Genomic DNA, 25,105 nt, shown 5'->3' on the forward strand with positions numbered 1-25,105 from the left:
AAAAATTTTAAAAAGGTTTAAGTCTTTCATTATTGTTCCAATCACTCATTCATGTCCAAATTTTGCAGCCCAATGGACTGCATCACATTAGGCTTCCCTGTCCTTCACCATCTCCCAGAGCTTGCTCAAACTCATGTTCATCAAGTCGGTGATGCCAAGCAATCATCTCATCTTCTGTCATCCCCTTCTCCTCCTGCCTTCAATCTTTCCCAGCATGGGAGCCTCTTCTAATGAGTCAGTTCTTCACATCAGGGGGCCAAAGTATTGGAGTTTCATCCTTCCAATGAATATTCAGGACTGATCTCCTTTAGGATGGACTGGTTGGATCTCCTTGCAGTCCAAGGGACTCTCAAGAGTCTTCTCCAACACCACACTTCAAAAGCATCAATTCTTTGGTGCTCAGCTTTCTTTATAGTCCAACTCTCACATCCATACACGACTACTGGAAAAACCATAGCTTTGACTATACAGACCTTTGTCAGTAAAGTAATGTGTCTACTTTTTAATATGTTGTCTAGGTTGGTCATAGCTTTTCTTCCAAGGAGCAAGTGTATTTTAATTTCATGGCTGCAGTCACCATCTGCAGTGATTTTGGAGCCCAAGAAAATAAAGACTGTCACGGTTTCCATCATTTCTCCATCTATTTACCATGAAGTGATGGGACCAAATGCTGTGATCTTTGTTTTGTGAATGTTGAGTTTTAAACCAACTTTTTCACTTTCATCAAGAGGATCTTTAGTTCCTCTTCGCTTTCTGCCATAAGGGTGGTGTCATCTGCATATCTGAGGTTATTGATATTTCTCCTGGCAATCTTGATTCCAACTTGTACTTCATCAAGCATGGCATTCTGCATGATGCACTCTGCACATAAATTAAATAAGCAGGGTAACAATATACCACCTTGAAGTACTCCTTTCCTGATTAGGAACCAGTCTGTTGTTCCATGTCCAGTTCTACCTGTTGCTTCTTGACCTGCATACAGATTTCTCAGGAGGCAGATAAGGTGGGCTGGTATTCCCATCTCTTGAGAATTTTCCAGAGTTTTTTGTGATCCATACAGTCAAAAGCTTTGACATAGTCAGTAAAGCAGAAGCAGATGTTTTTCTGGAACTCTCTTGATTTTTCTATGATCCAAAGGACTTTTGTAATTTGATCTCTGGTTCCTCTGCCTTTTTAAAATCCAGCTTGAACATCTGGAAGTTTTTGGTTCACATACTGTTGAAGCCTGGCTTGGAGAATTTTGAGAATTACTTTGCTAGTGTGCCAGATGAGTGCAGTTGTTGGGAAGTTTGAACATTCTTTGGCATTGCCTTTCTTTGGGAATGGAATGAAAAGTGACTTTTTCCAGTCCTGTGGACTCTGTCCATGGGATGCTCTAAGTAACAATACTGCAGTGGATTGTCATGCCTTCCTCCAGGATCCTCCTGACCCAGGGATCAAAACCATACCTCCTACATCTCCTATAGTGCAGGCAGATTTTTTTTTTTTTTTTTACTACGTGGCACCAGGAAGCCCAAACTGTTGTGGTAGGGGCGGGAAATATTTGCATCTGGAGGCATGTGTCTTTGCTAAGTCCCTTCAGCTGTGTCTGACTCATTGCAACCTAATGGACTGTAGCCTGCCATCTCCTCTGTCCATCCAATTCTTCAGATAAAATACTGGAGTTTGTTGCCATTTCCTCCTCTGTGGCATCTTCCCAACCCAGGGATCAAACCCATGTCTCTTATGCCTCGTGCATTGGCAGGTGGGTTCTTTACCTCTAGTGCTACCTGGGATTCCTGGTACAGTTAAAAATCAACTACCTGTGGAGGAAGGAAGAAAATGGCCTCTACCCATAGAGAATACATAAAAATCTTATTATCTCAGGATACTGCTGTGGAGAAAAGAAATAAACTGCTCTTGTAGGTGAATGGGAGGAGAGTTTGGGAGCAATTTGGTTCCCAGAGGGAAGGAACAGGTGGCTGATAAAACCATACATCTGAAGGGCAGACTCCCTGGGTTAACTGATAGTTATAAACCAGAATTGAAAGCCCTCAGCTCTTCTGACCCAGGAACAAATCATAAGCATTAGCATCAATGGTGCTGAATGTCCTGAAGACAGGGCATGACCAGGAAAGGGATCCCTTCAACTCAGAGGGACTGCTGAACTGATCAGTTCCTTTATCCCTGAGCTTTGACGCTCAGGAAACACAAACTCAGTTCTTTTTTTTTTTTTTTTTTTCTTTTCCTTTTCTTACCACTCTTTGCTCTGCATTATCTGTTATTGAGTAGTAGAAATCATTTTCATTACATTTGGTCTAATTATTCTTTATGGTGAGGAGTGAAATATATCTCAGTAATTCCATCATGGCTAGAAGTGGAAATCACATTAATATTGTTTTCCTGTGTAATTAGCTTTTGGGGAGGGTGCATGTGTGCTAAATTTGGTACTGACCTGCAAGTATGGGTCAGTATATTGCAGAAAAAAACATTCCTGGAGCCAGAGGGGATCCTAAAAACAGAACAAAAGTCATTTGGAAGTATATTGCTTCTCATGGAATTAGAAATTGAGGGACTCTTATTTGATCTCAGGGGTAGGATTAAATTCAACTTGGAGTAAATAACTATTATCTATTTATCTATTCATCTGTCTATTAATCATATATTTATGTCTATGTACCTACTATCTTCTATCTTGGCTTCCCAGATTAAGAGCCTTCTTGCCAATGCAGGAGATGTAAGAGATGTGAATTCAATCCCTGGGTCAGGAAGATGTCCTGGAGGAGGGCATGACAACCCACTCTAGTATTCTTGCTTGGAGAATTCCATGGAGATGGAAGCCTGGTGGACTATGGTCCATAGGGTTGCAAAGAGTTGGACACAACTGAAGCGATTTGGCATGCATGTACATCTACTGTCTATCTATCTATGTATCCATCCAACTATCTTTCTATTTGTATTTATATAGGGATTTAGCATATTATAAAATGACAAGCATATTGCACATATTAATATTTAATATTACACACTGAAAAAACTAAGGTAATATTACACATAAGTAAGAGTTCAAATAATTACAACAAAGATAACAAGATAGCTAAAAATTGAACTGTAATATAAAAGCTTAAGTCAATTCATGTAATATATAATAATGGCAATCTAGAATCTAAAAATATATAACAATTTAAGTAATCCAATTAATGCTCAGTTTTTCCCATAATGTCAAGTAGAAGTATGAGTTTGAGGCTTGAAATAACTAGATGATTGTCCAAATTTCTATTTCTTTTTCTTTTTTGGCATACTGATACCATCAAAGGTTTGAATTATTAGATTGCTATACAAGAACCTAAACCAGGGAGAAGTAGTTGCTTAAAATGCAATTTATTTACATCTATATTTATTTACATCTATTTACATCTATTTACAGCTATAAAGTAACTGCAGATCATATTTCCAGCATAATTCTTAAGGCCAGGTGATGTGAACAAAATCCAGGGCCAGCTTCATGGGCTTGTGACCTGTATATATTGTCACAAGGATCCGCATGTCAAAGTTTTGCCCAACTGTTACCATTTTAAAATTCTTAATAACTTTTGATAAATGTGTCCCATATTTTCAATTTTTCACTGATTCCCACAAATTATGTACCTCTTCTTTACTAAACAGGGCTTCTCAGGCTATTGAATTTGCTAAGACAAGCACACATTGCTGCATACCCTACAAATGGAAAATGTTCTAAATAGTGAATATGTGATTTTGTTTCAACAGTTGGGGTCCTGAGTCTCATAACTCATCAGATGTCAAAAATGGCAGATTAAACAAACATTCTGACTAAACTGAATAATTCAGTATTTTCCAGGGCCAGTCTTGTTAAAATTTGTTGATACATTTTGTGAAGCCTCACTGGAACACAACAGGGTTTACTTTAAAGCAGATGCTAATTTATATTTCAGCCACAATGTTTCCATTTGCTCAAACTAAAGTAAAAATGTTAATTGCAATTTATGTGGAAAATTTTATTGCTACTGTCCATTAGATTCATGGATGTTGACAGTACACAAGGATCAATCTGAGGCTTGTTACAGGATGAATACAAACAGAAGCTAAATGTAATTTAATCCCATCATGAAGATTGTCCACTGAAGCTAAAGAGAGATGGATGGCTAAGTATAAATATCTGGAATGGTAAGCAGTTGAGATGAATGGAAAACTCTTTTCTCACTAGTAGTAGAAATTAAATTCTATTTTTTGTTCACATATTATTTAAGTAATTATTTTTCTTTTCTTCATTCTATTTCATGATTTTTGATTTTCTCCACTAACATAGATCTCTTTTCTTTTATTTCAAGACTAATTTTCTTTTAAATAGAGTTCCATAAAAGTAATTATGTACATTTCATAACTTAGGATGATTTTCTAGGGATCTATGCTCAAATGTACTATTTGTGTTTTCTTTGATGGTAAGGAGAGGGAGACATTTGCCTGCAATATCCTAACATTTTTGCATATTTAATAATATTCATAGTCATCCCAAGAACGCAATTTAACAATTTTATATATGTTCTTGCTGGATGATTTTGCTGTCTGTATACCACTCTTTGGTGCACTGCTAAAGAGAATGTTCTTATTTAAACACTTGTTTGAAAACATATCTGAAACTTATTTAGCTGATAAGTTTCAGATAATTCACTTATTTTATTTGCTGATATCAACTGAGTACTCAACATAATCCCTGTGAAGATTTCATATATATGGTTCAATGTGACAGTATTATCAATGTTTTAGAAATGATACGTTAATTTTGGGGAGATGACTTGTGTTTATATACCAGACAACTTAAGCAATTATTTAACCTTACAAAATTAGCAGTAGCAGAATAAAGACTTAGACTTGTGTCTGCTGTATTTCAAGCCTATGCCCTTTCTTTACTGTTATAAGAGAAGTGGAGATGGTTGGTCCATAATGAGCTAATTGGAATGCTATTGAGTTAAAGCCTCAAAGTGGTCAGCTTCAACATTTGGAGTCAGTAGAATGGAAACAAAATGAGTTTGCATCATAAAAAAAAGTTCATGGAATCAGAGTACTTCTAAATATAGTGTATATTGTCATGAAACTGTTCTTAATTGAATATGTTTGTTATGCGAGAAATGTCTATTTAAAAAATCTATCCATTTATCATCTAAAATTTTACTAGATATATACTGTCCAATGAATGATGTAACACAGTGTAGCTACAATCCAGTTCTCTTTGATAGTCATTATTAACTAATCTGGATATTTCTCACTCAATTATAGAAATGTTTGGTAAAATCTGAGGGCATACTATAATATAGAGGTTAAAATAGCATCCTCTTGGATTGAACCACCTGGGTTCAAACTCTTTCATTATTTGCAAGTTATTTGAGCAAGTAGTGTAATCTTGCTAAGCTTAGGTTTCCTTACCAAAAAAAAAAAAAAAAAAAAAGGCTTTCTAGTGGTAATTTTTGTGAGAATAAAAATGATGTAGTAAGAAGCTCTATTCTAAAACATAAGGTGAACTCAATATATTGGGTTGGTGAAAAGTTCATTTGGGTATTCTGTAACATCTTAAAGAAAAATCCAAATGAGCTTCTTGGCCAACCCAATATGTTAGCTATTATAATCAAAAGAGGCTTAAAATTCTTAAAATTTCTAATCATATTCTGCAAGTTTCAGTCCAGTTCAGTTCACTCAGTCGTGTCTGACTCTTTGCAACCTCATGGACTGCAGCAGGCCAGGCCTCCCTGTCCATCACCAACTCCTACAGCTTGCTCAAACTCATGTCCATTGAGTCGGGGATGCCATCCAACCATCTCATCCTCTGTTGTCCCCTTCTCCTCCCACCTTCAGTCTTTCCAAGCATCAGGGTCTTCTCCAGTGAGTCAGTTCTTTGCATCAAGTGACCAAAGGATTGGAGTTTCAGCTTCAGCATGAGTCCTTCCAATGAATATTCAGGACTGATTTCCTTTAGGATTGACTGGTTTGATTTCCTTGCAGTCCAAGGGACTCTTAAGAGTCTTCTCTAACACCACGTTGCCTGCAAGTTTAGACAACCAAAAAAGAGTTTAAGAAAACACCAAGTTTTCTGCAAGTTTAGACAACCGAAAAAGAGGTGGGATAAATTCCAATTGCAAAATTATTCCAAACCACCTGAAATAATCATAATAAATACAACTGAGTCACAAAAGTGTATAGATAGAAATCAAGTACAGTGGTGCAAGGTCAAGATACTTTTTACAATGAAATCTTGCATATAGAGAAATTATGTAGGTGTCAGAGGGCTAATGTATTTCATGTGCATTTTCTATGTGTCCTCTTCTCTGCCAAGGGCATTCTCAGAGTCAAAATATTGCTGTCAAAGCAAGAGTTCCACATCATTTAAGCGTAGACCTTAAATTACATGATATATTTACATAATATTCTAAATTTCCTTTACAGAACTACTAAAATATTGTAGTTTTAATAGAGTCCTGTGGATTAGGAAATGACAATCCACTCTGATATTCTTGCCTGGAGAATTCCATGAATGAAAGAACCTAGTGGGCTAAAGTCCATGGGTCTTAAGAGAGTTGGACTGACTTAGAGACTAAACAACAACAAATAGAATCCCTACTTGGCTCTTTGTTCCTTTTAAAGTCTCTAAAATTCTTTGGTATCAACTACTTAAAAAAAAGATTTTTAAAAAAGAAATGAATTATTCATAGAGTAATTGTTTTTTAGTTTAATTACTTGTAATACTAAAAATGCATTATAATGTATAATTATATTTTCCAACATAATTACTAAGTATAATGACAATGTATGATTCTTTATGAGACTACCTGAAGAAAATTGAACTGCTCATGCATAATATTATAATAGTTAAACTTCGTTATTCCAAAGACTTATTACAATTTGTTGTTTTAAACAGATCATCTGATCATTTCACAAATGGGAAAAAAAAATGATTTTCTGTTTAGGGTGAGTGAGATAGCCCTTTGAAAAGGAAAAATATTAGAAATCTCAGTATCATGGTGTACTTCAAGCTCACGAGTTTTTATTGATACTATAAGATAGTATGATATAAGAGCAAAATTTAGTTTGTATTGAAAGACATAATATAAAAATTTTTGATGAAGTAAAACTTCCTTGTATGAATCAACTACACTAAATGAGAATGCAATAGCATGAAATTACATTCTTGCAGGCCAAGTTTGGAGTAGGAAATGGCAACCCACTCCAGTATCCTTGCCTAGAAAATCTCATGGACAGAGGAGCTAGGTAGGCTACAGCTCTAGAGGGCTCAAAGAGTAGGACTGTAGTCAGCACACACATACATAGGACCAAAGTACATGTTGGTGTTATGTAAATACTTTGAGAAAATGGTATCTCCTCATTTTGGTGGTTAAAAATTCTTCACTAAGTGATTGCTCCAGTAAATTCAACTATACCAAATTATGCAAAATCCTCCAGACTATTTTATGGTTAGTTAACAAGCTAGGAAATATGAGCAATTCCAATATTTATGAGGTTTATAATTAAGAAACAGTTTCTCTCACCTTAGAATTCAAAACAATATCATCTCAACAGTAATCCCAAATTCATATCTTCCATATAACACAGTTCAACTGTGTCTAAAGATGAATGGCTTTGAATAGCTTTATCTCATTTTTTCTACATAATAAAAGTACAAATTCAAAGATAATTCTAGTTTAATAGACAGTTTAAAATTGTCAACTTTATCACATGTGTGCCAGAGAGCTATTGAATTATTTGTTAAGGACGCTGTCCACAGCTGTATCAAATATGCAGTTTTCTGGGGTTTTTTATTTGTTTCCAAGGGAAAAAAAAAAAACTCATTACAGATATATTAAAAGTACACAGTTAAAAGGAGGCTTGTGTAAATGGCTTGGAAAGAATCTCAGTCACATCATGCATGAAAAGCACAGAACACAGAAATAATCTAAAACCATCCATTATCTATTTATTTAGGCAAATCTATTTCCAGATTTATCTAAATGCCAAACTTGAACTTTTAAGATGATTTTTTTTTTGTTTTAATCTTTGGTTTTGGGTTCAGTTCTTTCTGCTAGCATACAACAACAAAATATTTCATACACAATGGATATTGGTTTGCAGTAGTAACAATACCACTAAAATTTCTCTTCAAGAGAGGACTTTTGCTGATTATTTGAAATAATATACAAGCAGCATTGAAAAACCGAATGAGTTTCCATGAAGGACTGGTTGGAGATTTCACCCATAGAATTAAGGAATTGGCACGAAGATAATTCAGAAGGTGGTAAAATCTTCATATAAGATTGCTATTAGAGTAAAATGTTCTCATTGTTGTTGTTCACTCAGTCATGTCTGACTTTTGTGACCCCATGGACTACAGTAGGCCAGGCTTCCCTGTCCTTCATCATCTCCCCAAGCTTGCTCAAACTCAGATCCCTTGGCTCAGTGATACCATCCAATCATCTCATCCTCTGCCGTCCCCTTCTCCTCCTGTCTTCTATCTCCTTCTGCCTTCTATTAGCATCATGGTTTTGTACTGAAAGGCCAAATTTGTCTTCTACTCCAGGTATCTTTTAACGTCCTACTTTTGTATTTCAGTCCCACATGATGAAAAGGACTTTTCTGGGTGTTAGTTCTAGAAGATCTTGTAGGTCTTCAGAGAACCATTCAACTTCAGCTGCTTCAGCATTACTGGTTGGGGCATAGACTTGGATTACTGTGATATTGAATGGTTTGCCTTAGAAAAGAACCAAGATCTTTCTTTCATTTTTTAGACTGCACACAAGTACTGCATTTCAGACTCTTTTGTTGACTATGAGGGCTACTTCATTTTTTCTAAGGGATTCGTGCCCACAGTAATAGATATAATGGTCATAAATATTCTCATAATTAAACAAATGAAATACCTGTTTCTAAATGTGAGGTGAAATTAAAATCAGTTACTGAAAAATATGGTGATTACACTGACCAGAACTTAAAAAGAAAAAAGAGAAAACTGAAATAAAAAAAATAGATATGCAGAGAGATTTTTTTCAATCAACAAATTAATAGTTAATCAGGCTTATACTTCACAAATTTTTGTTTTTCTTTTTAATATGTTTGTTTTAATACCTAGAGCTAAATATAACATCACAGAATATTATAATTTGGTAAAACTGTAGCTGATGTGTAGATAACTAAACAAGTTAATCTATATTTGTTTATATCTATGAACTCGAATTAGGTTAATTTAATTCACAGAGTCGGAAGCAACTTAGCATGTGACACTTTTGGGTCTTTTCAGGTGGCGCCTGTGATAAAGAATCTGCCTGCCAATGCAAGAGATGTAACAGATATGGGTTTGATCCCTGTGTCAGGGATATCCCCAGAGAAGGGCATGACAATCCACTCCAGTATTCTTGCCTGGATAATCCCACGGACAGAGGAGCCTGGTGGGCTACAGTCCATGGTGTCACGCAGAGTCAGACATGTCTGAAGCGAGTTAACATGTGAACTCGAATTACCTGGCTACCCAATGGTGAAGATAATTGAGTAAATACAATGTTGAGATTGTGTTTAGCTTCTATAAAATGTGATTAAGTGTTACATTAGACATTTAAGAAGTATGGCTGTGAAAGAACTCCCTGGAAGTATGCCTGGTGACAGATTAGAAGGGATCAAAGTTAATGGAGTAGTTGGAAATGATACTTACACAAGATGCAGGTTGCAAATGAAAGGAATATGTAAGAAAAAGATTATGTTAAGAAGTAAATGGGAAGAAAAGCCCTCAGTCAGGCACTGACGTTTTCATAGAATGTAAAAAGCAAAGAGTATTTAATAATGTACCTGTAGAATTAAGTGATTTTTCCCTCTGGGTACATTCAGATGTCATTAGTGTTTTCCAAACTAAGGATGTGAAATGTAGTATTTGGGAATTAATAGAATTTGTTTTAAAATTCATGTTTCAAAATAAGTTGCATTTCAACAATTTAATATGCTATACCATGGATAAATTTGAGTTTGTCTGTACTTATTCATATAATCACTGACTCATCCTTGTCATATACCTTCCTATCTCTTCATATGTTCTAAGGTAGCAATGGTGCTTTCAATGGGCTGCTTGAAATCTAACGTATTTGGTGAAAGTGCTAATAATAGCTTGCCTGAGTAGCTATTAAGCTTATAAATATATTTGAATTAAAATAGTTATAAAACTGTTATATATTATTCACAGTAGAACTATTAGCTATAGTGTTGAAAAATTGAGAATAATAAGTAAAGATTAAAAGCAAAATTCCGTTTGCAATAGGTACTGCTGTGGATATTTTAAAGCTGCTTTTCTCTGTTAACTCACAACACATGGAATAATGTTTGAATAAATAAAGCTTGAATAAACTTTGGAACTGTTCTTAATGAACTTTTCATACAAATGACATCAGTGAGCCTCGAGGAATATCTAACTCTGTTATAATTAAAGTTTAGTAAGAGTCAGAAAAGAGACTACCCAAATTGGTGAAATTCTGTATTCCTGTGTTTTCAAGATATTTTTGCCTCTTCAAAGAAACATGTTCCTCTATGCTAAGGTTTATTCAATATGATTTTTACTAGCAACATATTTCAACTGAGAGATATGTAATGACATATATTTTAAAGAAAAATACACTTCAGTCATTTCACTTCTCAAGTTGGCAGTGTCTGACTAACTCAGAGAGGAAAACCTTTAAAATAACATTAAGAAAAAATACATTCTCAGTCTTTATGGCAATTTTTCTATTCGTTTAAAAATATAACTCTGTGTAAATACATGATACATATACATGATACTTGCCAGGAATAGCCACAAGGGAAAGGTAATTTCACTGAAATTATATATGGAGATTCTCAGAGGATAGAAAAATATCAAAGAATGAATAATAAATTGAAGTTTCTAAGAACTACAGTTTGATTAGTGGAGACCGTTTTAAAGTGCACTTATCCAAGCTGGGAGGGTTTGGGGGCAGGAGGAGAAGGCGACGACAGAGGATGAGATGGCTGGATGGCATCACCGACTCAATGGACATGAGTTTGAGTGAACTCCGGGAGTTGGTGATGGACAGGGAGGCCTGGCGTGCTGCGATTCATAGGGTCGCAAAGAGCGACTGAGCGACTGAACTCATGACTCATGACTGAGCGACTGAACTGAACTTATCCAAGGTATGCACCACTATTTCTAACCATGACTTGTATAGCTCAGAGATTACTGTTCACTTCAAATATGGAAGTTAATGTTTTAATAAAAGAAAACAAAAGCTTTATATAGTCCTAGAATATGGAGAAAATGGTCAAAGTGGTTTTATTTTATTCTCCCTTATGGATTTAATTGCAATTGAATCACTGTTGTTGCTTTTGAGCTTTCTTTTGTTTCTGGAAAGAAAAATCGTATATGTGACAATAAAGTTTGCAAAGGAAAGTTGTCCTGCATTTCCACATTATCACAGAGCAGGGCCCCCCACCCCTGCTACTAAAAAACTGTCCAAAGCATGTTCTTTATCACTAGCGCCCCCTGAGAAGCCCAAAAGTGTCACACCTGGGCACAGTTCTTGAAGCGGGTTCCCATGGAAAAATAAAAATCTTCAATATGGAATGAGACTAAGAACGTGGACCTTAATATTTTGTAACTAGGGGGCTAGAGGAAGGATTTAACTCTTTGGTGTTCCATGAGTATTAAGTTGGAAACTTCTTCAAGCAATATGCTTTCTCCTCCTTCCTGAATGGGTCTTAGGCCTGCTGTTTAACCAAGACAGTCTTAGAAGTCAGGCTGGCCAGTTCCACTGTATCTAATGGACAGCTTGTCACTATGGAAACATTTTGACCACCAGACATGCATTGCTTGCCTGAATTTCTAGTGTGTCTGATTTTAACCTTAGCTCTCCACCAGTAGAGAAGCCAAGCACTAAACTGCAAACACTTTCAGTAAAGCATGTTCTCCTTGCATTATTTCTTCCAAACCCCTTTTTTCAAGTCCAGAGCTAATTTCTAACATAATGATAGTGACCTCAGTTATCCTTCATCCAGACTGTGGACTTACCCATAATGAAGAGAATAGCAACCTTATATAAACTTTTGGCCCTTCCTAATAGTGGTGATGATTCTTTGTGAACTTCACAGAAATTAACAGATTATATTCTTCCAGGAAGAGAAGATCAGACTATTTCAACACAGGATCCCATGTATTTGCTGCACACAGGACAGTTACAGAAAGAAGAAAAACTGGATTTGCTTGTTCAAATCCAGATTTTTGAGGCAAGAATAGTTTTTATGAACTAGAAACATGATGAAATAAGGTTCCTATTTTTCATTCATTTAGTTCTGTATTTAGAAAGAGAATAGAGAAGTTCCAAAGCTGTTCATATTCACTTAATACCTTTAAGAGCTTGCAATTAACACCATTTTTGTTCACAAAGAAGGAAGGATTTTACTGTTAGTTTCTGTCTTAGAGTTTTAAATTAACATACTCTAAGTATTTCATTAAGTAGAATAATACTGGAAATTAATAAGCATGAATAGGCAAACATTTATTTTGAGAGTTCCTGGACTTTAAATGTCCTTGACTGCTGATTTTTCTTCTTTCATCTACCCTGGACTGTCTGCCTGCCATTTTCTCTGAGAAGAATTCTGCCATTTATCACAACAGCTGTAGACTGCTGTTATAGTGAAAAAGAAAAAAAAAGAAAAAGAAAAATCAAGGGTGACCTAATATAGATAAGGGGAAATACAGAAGAAATAAAGTGTTGGGGCTAGAGTTAGCCAAAAAATATTGAGAAAATTTTTCTTTTCTTTAAGAAAGTGAAGTGAAAGAAAAAGATTGGACAGCAAAGTTTACAAAGTGTCATTCTGAACTCTATACCCATCCACACTATATGCTGCTTAAATAATACAAGGAAAATTTGGCATTTCTCAAATTTTTGGGTTATGTTTGGACAAAGCAATCACTCTGGAGTTAGATTATGTGAATTTTAACTTTAAAATGTTTAAAAACTCAGGTAGCTGTTAAGTAGCTTCAGTCGTGTCCGACTCTGTGCAACCCCAGAGACGGCAGCCCAGCGGGCTCCCTCGTCCCTGGGATTCTCCAGGCAAGAACACTGGAGTGGGTTGCCATTTCCTTCTCCAAAAGACTCAGGTAAGCACATAGTATATTAACATGTGCATTTATTTCTTTTATCTCTCAGGATCCCATTCAATGATATTAAGTACATTTTCTCAAATGATATTAACCTGTAGGGAAGGAAATAGCAGCCCCATTCCAGTACTCATGCCTGAAAAATTCCATGGACAGAGCAGCCTGGTAGGCTACAGTCCATAGAGTTGCAAAGAATTGAACATGACTGAGAACACACAGCATAACCTTCAGGAATAAGGTAATGAAGAGAAGAGAAAAGAGAAACAACATAGCATGTTGGGGTGGCAGAAATGAATCTGGGAATCTAAGTTATGAGGATTATGGTGAGTTTGATTTTGTTAATGTTTCATGATACCCAACTGCATACATGATACCCAACTGAATTTTCAAAAGTAAGCTAACTTATGTTTTTAAAATTAGGCTAAAAGAAAATAATTGTGCATAGCAGATTAACTCAGAATTGATGTGAATAAATAAAATGAGTATAAAAAGGCTGCTATAAACATTTGTATACTTGTTATTAAAAAAAAACAAAATATGATTTTCAGTTCATTTCAGTTGCTCAGTCTTGTCCAACTCTTTGTGAACCCATGACTGCAGGACTCCAAGGTTCCCTGTCCTTCAACTCCCCAACCATGTCTAAATTCAGGTCCGTTGATTTGGTGATGCCATCCAACCATCTCATCCTCTGTTGTCCCCTTCTCCTCCTGCCTTCAGTTTTTACAAGCATCTGAGTCTCCTCCAGTGAGTCAGTTCTTTGCATCAGGTGGCCAAAATATTGGAGGTTCAGCTTCAGCATCAGTCCTTCCAATGAATATTCAGTACTGATTTCCTTTAGGACTGACAGTTTGATCTCCTTTCTGTCCTAGGGACTCTTGAGAGTTTTCTCCAACACCACAGTTCAAAAGCGTCAACTTTTTGGTGCTCAGCTTTCTATAGAGTCTAACTTTTACATCCATACACGACTACTGGAAAAACCATAGCTTTGACTATACAGACTTTTGTTAGTAAAGTAATATCTCTGCTTTTTAATATGTTGTTTAGGTTGGTCATAACTTTTCTTCCAAAAAGCAAGTGTATTTTAATTTCATGGCTGCAGTCACCATCTGCAGCAACACTAGAGCCAAAAAAAGTAAATTCTCTGATTGTTCCCATTGTTTCACCATCTATTTGTCATGAAGTGATGGGACCAGATGCCATGATCTTAGTTTTCTGAATGTTGAGTTTTTAAGCCAACTTTTTCACTCTCCTCTTTCACTTGCATCAAGGGACTCTCTAGTTCTTTGTTTCTTTCTGCCATAAGTGTGGTGTCATCTGCATATCTGAGGTTATTGATATTTCTCCTGGCAATCTTGATTCCAGCTCGTGCTTCATCCGGTCCAGAGTTTCCCATGATGTGCTCTGCATATAAGTTAAATAAGCACAGTGACAATATACAACCTTGATGTACTCCTTTCCCAATTTGGAACCAATCTATTGTTCAATGTACAGTTCTAACTGTTTCTTCTTGACCTACATACAGATTTCTCAAGAGGCAGGTCAGGTGGTCTGGTATTCCCATCTCTTGAAGAACTTTCCACAGTTTGTTGTGATCCACTCAGTCAAAGGATGTGATGCAGTCAATAAAGCAGAAGTAGATATTTTTCTGGAATTCTCTTGCATTTTTGATGATCCTATAGATGTTGGAAAATTGATCTCTGGTACCTCTGCCTTTTCTAAATCCAACTTGAATATCTGGAAATTCATGGTTCACATACTATTGAAGCCTGGCTTGGAGAATTTTGCACACTACTTTGCTAGCACGTGAGATGAGTGCAATTGTGCAGTAGTTTAAGCATTCTTTGGCATTGCCTTTCTTTGGGATTGGAATGAAAACTAAGCTTTTCTAGTCCTGTGGCCATTGATGATTTTTCCAAAAATGCTGGCATATTGAGTGGTGAGCTTTCACAGCATCATCTTTTAGGATTTGAAATAGCTCAACTGGAATTCCATAACCTCCATTTGCTTTGTTCTTAGTGATGCTTCCTATGGCCCACTTGACTTTGCATTCCAGGATGTCTGGCTCTAGGTGGGTGATCACAGCATCGTGATTATCTGCGTCATTAAGATCTTTTTTCATAGTTCTGTGTATTCTTGCCACCTCTTATTAACATCTCTTGCTTCTGTTAGATCCATGCCATTTCTGTCCTTTATTGTGCTCATCTTTGCATGAAATGTTCCCTTGGTATCTCTAATTTCTTGACGAGATCTCTAGTCTTTCCCATTCTATTGTTTTCCTCTATTTCTTTGCATTGATCACTGAGGAAGTCTTTCTTATGCTATTCTTTGGAACTTTGCATTCAAATGGGTATGTCTTTCCTTGTCTCCTTTGCCTTAAGCTTCTCTTCTTTTCTTAGCTATTTGTATGGCCTTCTCAGACAACTATTTTGCTTTTTTGCATTTCCTTTCTTGGGAATGGTCTTGACCACTGCCTCCTCTACAATGTCATGAATCTCTGTCCATATTTCTTCAGGCACTCTATCAGATCTAATGTCTTGAATATATTTGTTACTTCCTCTGTATAATAGGGATTTGATTTAGGTCATACCTGAATGGTCTACTGGTTTTCCCTACTTTCTTCAATTTAAATCTGAATATGGCAATAAGTCGGAGAAGGCAATGGCACCCCACTCCAGTACTCTTGCCTGGAAAAGCCCATGAACAGAGGAGCCTGGTAGGCTGCAGTCCATGGGGTCGCTAAAAGTTGGACACGACTGAACGACTTCACTTTCACTTTTCACTTTCACATATTGGAGAAGGAAATGGCAATCCACTCCAGTGTTCTTGCCTGGAGAATCCCAGGGACGGGGGAGCCTGGTGGGCTGCTGTCTATGGGGTCACACAGAGTCGGACACAACTGAAGCGACTTAGCTGCAGCAGCACAGCAGCAGCATGGCAATAAGTTCATGATCTGAGACACAGTCAGCTCCCTGTCTCATTTTTGCTGACTGAATATAACTTCTCTATCTTCAGCTGCAAAGAATATAATCAAGCTAATTTAGTTATTGATTATCTGATGATGTCCATGTGTAGAGGCTTCTCTTTTGTTATTGGAATAGGTTGTTTTATGACTAATGTGTCTTCTTGGCAAAACTCTGTTAGCCATTTACCTGCTTTATTTTGTACTCCAAGGCCAAAATTGCCTGTTACTCCAGGTGTGTCTTGACTTCCTATTTTTGCATTCCAGTCCCCTATAATCAAAAGGGCATCTTCTTCGCTTGTTTGTTCTAGAAGATCTTGTAGTTCTTCATAGAACTATTTAACTTCAGCTTCCTCAGCATTGCTGATCGGGGCATAGACATGGATTACTGTGATATTGAATGGTTTGCCTTGGAAATGAACAGAGATCATTGTGTTGTTTTTGAGATTGCATCCCAGCACTGAATTTCAGAGTCTTTTGTTGACTATGAAGGCTGCTCCATTTCTGCTAAGGGATTCTTGCCCACAGTAGTCGATATAATGGTCATCTGAGTTAAATTCGCCCATTCTAGTCCATTTTAGTTCACTGATTCCTAGAATGTTGATGTTCACTCTTGCTATCTCTTGCCACTTCCAATTTACCTTGTTTCATGGACCTAACATTCCAGGGTCCTATGCAATATTGTTCTTTACAGCATCAGACTTTACTTCCATCACCAACATACATCAACAACTGGGTGTTGCTTTTGCTTTAGCTCCATCTCTTCATTCTTTCTGGAGTTATTTCTCCCTCTTCTCCAGTGGCATATTGGGCAGCTAGTGACCTGAGGAGTTCATCTTTAAATGTCCTATCTTTTTGCCTTTTTATACTGTTCATGGCATTCTCAAGTTAAAAATACTGAAGTGGCTTGCCATTCCCTTCTCCAGTGGACCACATTTTGTCAGACCTCTCCACCATGACCCGTCCATCTTGGGTGGCCCTATACAGCATGGCTCATACTTTTATTAAGTTAGATAAAGCTGTGGTCAATGTTATCAGATTGGTTAGTTTTCTGTGATTGTTGTTTTCATTCTACCTCCCCTCTGATGGATAAGGATAAGAGACTTGTGGAAGCTTCCTGATGGGGGAGACTGACTGAGGGGGAAACTGGGTCTTTTTTGATGTGCACCACCATGCTCAGTAAATCTTTAAACCAATTTTCTATTGTTGGGCCAGGCTGTGTTCCCTCCCTGTTGTTTGACCTGAGACCAAACTATGGTGGAGGTAATGAAGAAAACGGAGACCTCCTTCAAATGTTTCCATGCACACACTGCTGCACTCAGTGCCTTCAACCCTGCAGCAGGTCACCACCGACCTATGCCTCTGCTGGAAACTCCTGGACATCACAGGCAAGTCTGGGTCAGTCTCTTGTGGGGTCACTGCTCCTTTCTCCTGGGTCCTGGTGTGTACAAGGTTTTGTCTGTGCCCTCCAAGAATCTGTTTCCCCAGTCCTGTGTAAGTTCTGGTAGCTCTATGGTGGGGTAATGGTGACCTCCTGCAAGAGGGCTAATGCCACAACCAGGTCTGTGGCACCCAGGGCCCCTGCCCCTGCAGCAGGTCACTGCTGACCCATACCTCTGCAGGAGACACTCAAACACTCAAAGGCAGGTCTGGCTCAGTCTCTGATGAGCATGAGGTTTTGTTTCAGCCCTCTGAGCATTTCTGGTGGGTATGGGGAGAAAAGGAAAGATATAAGCTTCTGAATGCAGAGTTCCAAAGAATAGCAAGAAGAGATAAGAAAGCCTTCCTCAGCGATCAATGCAAAGAAATAGAGGAAAACAACAGAATGGTAAAGACTAGAGATCTCTTCAAGAAAATTAGAGATACCAAGGGAACATTTCATGCAAAGATGGACTCAATAAAGGGCAGAAAAGGTATGGACCTAACAGAAGCAGAAGATATTAAGAAGAGGTGGCAAGAATACACAGAAGAACTGTACAAAAAAGATCTTCAAGACCCAGATAATCACGATGGTGTCATCACTGACCTAGAGCCAGACATCCTGGAATGTGAAGTCAAGTGGGCCTTAGAAAGCATCACTACGAAAAAAGTTAGTGGAGGTGATCGAATTCCAGTGGAGCTATTTCAAATCCTGGAAGAAGATGCTGTGAAAGTGCTGCAATCAATATGCCAGCAAATTTGGAAAACTCAGCAGTGGCCACAGGACTGGAAAAGGTCAGTTTTCATTCCAATCCCAAAGAAAGGCAATGCCAAAGAATGCTTAAACTACTGCACAATTGTACTCATCTCACACGCTAGCAAAGTAGTGTGCACAATTCTCCAAGCCAGGCTTCAGCAATACGTGAACCGTGAACCTCAGATATCCAAGCTGGTTTTAGAAAAGGCAGCAGAACCAAAGATCAAATTGCCAACATCTGCTGGATCATTGAAAAAGCAAGAGAGTTCCAGAGAAACATCTATTTCTGCTTTATTGACAATGCCAAAGCCTTTGATTGTGTGGATCACAATAAACTGTGGAAAATTCTGAAAGAGATAGGAATACCAGACCACCTGATCTGCCTCTTGAGAAATCTGTATGCAGGTCAGGAAGCAACAGTTAGAACTGGACATGGGACAACAGACTGGTTCCAAATAGGAAAAGAAGTACGTCAAGGCTGTATATTGTCACCCTGCTTATTTAGATTATATGCAGAGTACATCATGAGAAATGCTGGGCTGGAAGAAGCACAAGCTGGAATCAAGATTGCTGGGAGAAATATCAATAACCTCAGGTATGCAGATGACACCACCCTTACGGCAGAAAGTGAAGAGGAACTAAAAAGCCTCTTGATGAAGGTGAAAGAGGAGAGTGAAAAAGTTGGCTTAAAACTCAACATTCAGAAAATGAAGATCATGGCATCTGGTCCCATCACTTCATGGAAATAGATGGGGAAACAGTGGAAACAGTGTCAGCCTTTATTTTGGGGGGCTCCAAAATCACTGCAGATGGTGATTTCAGCCATGAAATTAAAAGACGCTTACTCCTTGGAAGAAAAGTTATGACCAACCTAGATAGCATATTGAAAAGCAGAGACATTACTTTGCCAACAAAGGTCCATCTAGTCAAGGCTATGGTTTTTCCAGTGGTCGTGTGTGGATGTGAGAGTTGGACTGTGAAGAAAGCTGAGCGCCAAAGAATTGGTGCTTCTGAATTGTGGTGTTGGAGAAGACTCTTGAGAGTCCCTTGGAAAGCAAGGAGATCCAACCAGTCCATTCTGAAGGAGATCAGCCCTGGGATTTCTTTGGAAGGACTGATGCTAAAGGTGAAACTCCAGTACTTTGGCCACCTCATGCGAAGAGCTGACTCATTGTAAAAGACTCTGATGCTTGGAGGGATTGAGGGCAGGAGGAGAAGGGGACAATAGAGGATGAGATGGCTGGATGGCATCACTGACTGGATGGACATGAGTCTGGGTGAACTCTGGGAGTTGGTGATGGACAGGGAGGCCTGGTGTGCTGCGATTCATGGGGTCGCAAAGGGTCGGACGTGACTGAGCAACTGAACTGAACTGAACTGATGGGGTGATTCTAAACGTGATTTTGCCTCCTCCTACCATCTTGCTGTGGCTTCTACTTTGCCCTTGTACTTGGGGTATCTTTTTTTGGTGGGATCCAACATTCTCCTGTTGATGGTTGTTCAACAGTAAGCTATAATTTTGGAGTTCTTGCAGGAGAAGATGAGCACATGTCCTTCTACTCTGCCATCTTGTAGGCAAGATTTTCAGAATCCTTACATTGCTAATGGAGAAGACAATGGCACCCCACTTCAGTACTCTTGTCTGGAAAATCCCATGAATGGAGGAGCCTGGTAGGCTGCAGTCCATGGTGTCATTAAGAGTCAGACACGACTGAGCGACTTCACTTTCACTTTTCACTTTCTTGCATTGGAGAAGGAATTGGCAACCCACTCCAGTGTTCTTGACTGGAGAATCCCAGGGATGGGGGAGCCTGGTGGGCTGTTGTCTATGGGGTTTCACAGAGTCAGACACGACTGAAGTGACTTAGCAGCAACATTACTAAGGTTAGAAAAAAGTATTCCAATAAAAGAACAAAATGAAAGTGACTTTTAAATAATAGAAAGTGTAAACAAAAATATTTTCCTGATTTTATAAAATACTATATATTATAGAAAATTTCCTAAATTTTTTTTTTTACATATTTAATTTATTGTCTTAATATGTGCTTTATCTTCTTGGTGTGGAAATTTTTTACACTTTAATTTTGAAAAACATAAGTAATAGCTGTTTTTATCTATTTTATATATTTCTGTATTAGCATAGTCACTTTTTCTTATTCTTCATCATTTTATATTACCATATAGGAAAAATTACAATGGAAACATCAATAGATACTAAATTATTAAACAGTATTTGAATGATATTTTGAATAGTGCAGATTATAAATATGACTTGATCAAACAACGAATACAAAGGTCTAAGTCTTATTGAAGTCTCCTACCAAATCACCTAGGATATTTAAACAAAAACTTCAAATGGTTGTGGGATTTTATGAGGAAGTCCCTAATGGTTCAGATGGTAAAGAATCCACCAGCAATGCAGAAGACCTGGGTTAGATCCCTGGATTGGGAAGATCCCCGTTGAGGAGGGAATGGCAACCCACTCAAATATTCTTGCGTAGAATCCCCATGGAGAGAGGAGCCTGGTGGGCTACAGCCCATGGGGTCCCAAAGAGTTGGACATGACTTACCAACTAAGCATCTTAAGAAAGTCAGTGCCTACATTTTAAAAGATGATTTACTCCTATAGCAATTGCAGTTTAAAGGATTTATTACTCATTTGTTTAAAGAAAATTAAATTTCCTACACTTTTCAAGTGATAAAGAAATCAATAAAAAAATAATGCTTAAACATGCAAACTCCAACTGCTTAGTTAGTACTATAGAAAACAACAAAAGACAAAGATACTAACAAGCTCTGTGAATTTTTAACATGAAATTGAGATCATATTTAAAAAGCTAGTCTAATAAATATTTTACTTTAAAAAATAAATAAACTTCAATTTTTTTCTCCATATGCTATTAATCACTAAACTGCATTCTAAATTTAAGAAATGTTATCTGAAAAAAAACATAGAATTTGATATGTTGCATCCTTAAACATTTATAAGAATGCCAGTAGTGTATATATCTCTGTTTTTTCACTCCAGCATTTGTATTGACTATGTATATTTTATTGTTTTCAGTGTTGTTTTGTGAGTTCTTCTGTTTCTATAAACCATGTCTCTAAAGTATTTCAGGAATATGTATCTATTCTTTAATCATTTCTCCAAAGTATTTTCAGTCATGATTACTTACTCTACTTCATAAACAATTCTGTACTGTACTGATACTTTTATTTTGTATTTATCCTTCTTTCTTAAAGTTAGTTTCTGAGTATCCTTTATTTCTACCTAATCCTTGAAACCATGTATCTCTTTTGTGTGTAGCTTTTTAAAAACAAGATTATGCTTACTATAATTTACTTGAGAATATGGATAATTATTTATCTGAGATCACCCCATATTTCCTCAAGTAATTCTTTTTTCCTATATGTTCTAACTGTCTTCTGTGTTCATTTTCTCCTTTTCCCCATGCATCTATATCTATGCGGGCTTTCCTGGTGGCTCAGGCGATAAAGTGTCTGCCTGTAATGCAGAGACGTGGGTTCAATTCCTGGGTTGGGAAGATACCCTGGTGAAGGAAATGGCTGCTCACTCCAGTATTCTTGCCTGGGAAATTCCTTGGACTGAGGAGCCTGGTAGAATACAGTCCACGGGGTTGCAACAAGTCAGACATAACCGACTGACTTCACCTTCTTTCTTTCCGATATCTATGTGTGTGTGTGTGTGACTGAGTACACACACACACACATGCTCATGTCCAACTCTTTGCCACCACATGGACTGTAGCCCACCAGGATCCTTTGTCCTTGGAATTCTCTAAGCAAGAATACTTGAACAGGTTGCCATTTCCTACTCCAGGGGATCTTTTCAACCCAGAGATAGAAAGTGTGTCTCTTTTCTGCATTGGTGGGCAGATTCTTTACCACTGAGCCCCCTGGAAGTCCCTATGCATAGTTTTCATGAATTGCTCTGTTGACTAGTATTTCACTTTAGATGGAACAAATAGGATATAAATTTTTACAAGTAAGCTGGTGCCATTAGCATTTCTAAGCTGTGGCTGTTGTCTCTCCATGTACCTTTGTGTGTGTGCATATATATGAACACACATAGTTGTCATCTCAGTTTTTCAAACAACCTATATTCTTCCTTTCATTGCTACTGACCTTCCAGTTAGGATATTATAATCACTATATTCTTTTCCCTCTGCCCCACCTTCACCAAGCAGTATCTCAGAACAGAGGCTATAGTAAAGAATTAGGCCATCTACTTGCAATCTGGAGAAGTATTTGCAGCTCTTTAATCATCTCTCTCCCACTTGGTGAAGGTGTCACAGTTTTGGAAAATATGTTTTATAATTCTGACTGTTTCTATTTTTCTTTAATATGAAGTTTTTCTTGTATTTCATTGTTTTTTCCTAAAATAATAAAAGTAGATTTAAAAAGCTTATATGATTTCTAGGGCTCCAAAGTCACTGTAGATGGTAATTGAAGCCATGAACTTAAAAGACACTTGCTCCTTAGGAGAAAAGCTGTAACAAACCTAGACAGCATATTAAAAAGCAAAGACATTGCTTTACCAGTAAAGGTTCACATAGTCAAAGCCATGGTTTTCTCAGGTGTCATGTCCAACTGTGAGAGCTGGACCATACATAAGGCTGAGCACCAAAGAATTGATGCTTTTGAACTGTGGAGAGTCCCTTGGACAGAAAGGAGATCCAACCGGTCAATCCTAAAGAAAATCAAACCTGAATATTCATTGGAAGGACTGATACTGAAGCTGAAACTCCCATGCTTTGGCCACCTGATGCAAAGAACCAACTCACTGGAAAAAACCCTGAAGCTAGGAAAGATTGAAGGCAAAAGGAGAAGAGGGCAGCAGAGGATGAAATGGTTAGATGGCATCACCAACTCAATGGACATGATTTTGAGCAAACTTTGGGAAATAGTGAAGGACAGGGAAGCCTGGCATGCTGCAGGCCATGAGATCACAAAGAGTTAGACATGACTTAGCCACTAAACAGTAACCGTGTTCCTTGCCTCAGCAATGAGAATTGAGTTCTTTCCAGAAACTCTGGTATTTCGCTTAGTTCACTACTCACTTTTTGAAAATAAAGTTCAAGGCAGACTGCAGCATCAAGATATCTTAGCAGTGGAAGGAGAAATTATTTCAGTGTTAGTAGTCCTGTCACAAAAGTAAGCAGTGTCTGTAAAACTGGTTTCTTGAAATCTAGGTTTTCAATAATGACTTTTAAGTTTGAACAAAATATTAATATGTGCACACTCTGAGTTATTTGATTATCTGATAACCAAATATTGGATCTGTGCTTTCATCCAATATTTTTATTTGTATTCATTATTCATGCCTAATTTTCAATGGCATAATGAAATAAAGTAGTGATCTTAATGTAACTGATGCTTTCTTGCCAACCAGAAGCTAAATGATACCTCTGCCAAGCCATCTAATAATTCACAACTGACAAATATTGGTGTAACCAGTTTTCACTTTCATCTGAGTGGATTTTAGAAGTTATTAATGATTAGACTATTGATTTCAACTTTTATTAGTAAAAATGATTAATGTCACTTGCATATTTTCTCGTTAAAGTGAAAACAATGACAAACATTAAAACAGTGTATGTGCCCATAAATGTTGCATGTGTGTAGAACTGCCAGTATCCCTCTATGATAATGCTCAAACTTTCCTTCAGCCTGATCTGAAAGTCTTCAAATATTTTGACCTTTTCATTTTTCTATCCCACCTATTTTTTTTTTTCCATTCCTACTTAAGCTTTTCTTTAGTTAAGAATGGTGTACTTAACTATGTATTCGATTTGTTTTTCTTTTTCCTTCCTCTTATCAATGTTTTCTATTTGCCTAAAATAAACCTTCCTCACCAAAACAAATAAAAATGAAAACTGCAAAAATTATGTCTAAACCCAACAGAGACACACTTTATGAATATATTTCTTCTTTCTTTGCTACCATTCAATCTCTGTGAAAGATTTTGAGTGGCATCTGACTTGAATCACAAACACAAATATATAAGAGGATAGAGTGGGACAAATTGAAAGTGTAGTATTGACATACATACATTACCACGTGTAAAATAGCTAGCAGAAAGCCGCTGTATATCACAGGGAGCTCAGCCTGGTGCTCTGTGATGATGTAGAGGAGTGAGATGGGGGATGGGAGAGAGGCACAAGAGAGAGGGTATATATGTGTACAGGCTCAGGTGGTAAAGAATCTGCCTGCAAGGCAGGTTCAATCTGTGGGTCATGAAGATCCCCTGGAGAAGGGAATGGCAGCTCACTCTAGTATTCTTGGGTGGAGAATTCCATGGACAGGGGAGCCTGGCAGACTACAGTCAATGGATGGCAAAGAGTCAGACATGAGTGGGCAACCAACACTTTCACACTTTTCACTACATAGTCAATTCATTTTGTTTTACAGCAGAAACTAACACAACAGTATAAAGCAATTATATTCCAGTTCAAAAAAAAAAAGTATTGGAGAAAATAAATGAATATCGTAAGTAAAAGAGAACAGGGGCCTTCATGGTATGCAAAAAATTAATAAATTAAACAGAAAGGAAAATAAAAATACAGCATGGTCTCTTAGCTTATAAAGTATTTATCCTAAAGTTCACTCACTTTAACTGATCTCACTCAAATAGGAGACAACTGACTTATAACTGTATGCATAATTAAGCTTATTGATTTAACAAGACTGGTTTTCTGGTTTCTTGCTCTTGACAGCAGATTAAAAGAAGCTTCTCTGATAGCTTAAAGCATTGAGCTATAACAAAGAAGTAAGAGATAAGAGAGGCGGAACACCAATTAGAAATAAATCTGTGTAC

Source organism: Bos grunniens, chromosome 12 (genome assembly GCF_055505025.1).
Source record: "Bos grunniens cultivar Pamir isolate PY7600 chromosome 12, Bosgru_T2T1.0, whole genome shotgun sequence".
NCBI lineage: Eukaryota > Metazoa > Chordata > Mammalia > Artiodactyla > Bovidae > Bos > Bos grunniens.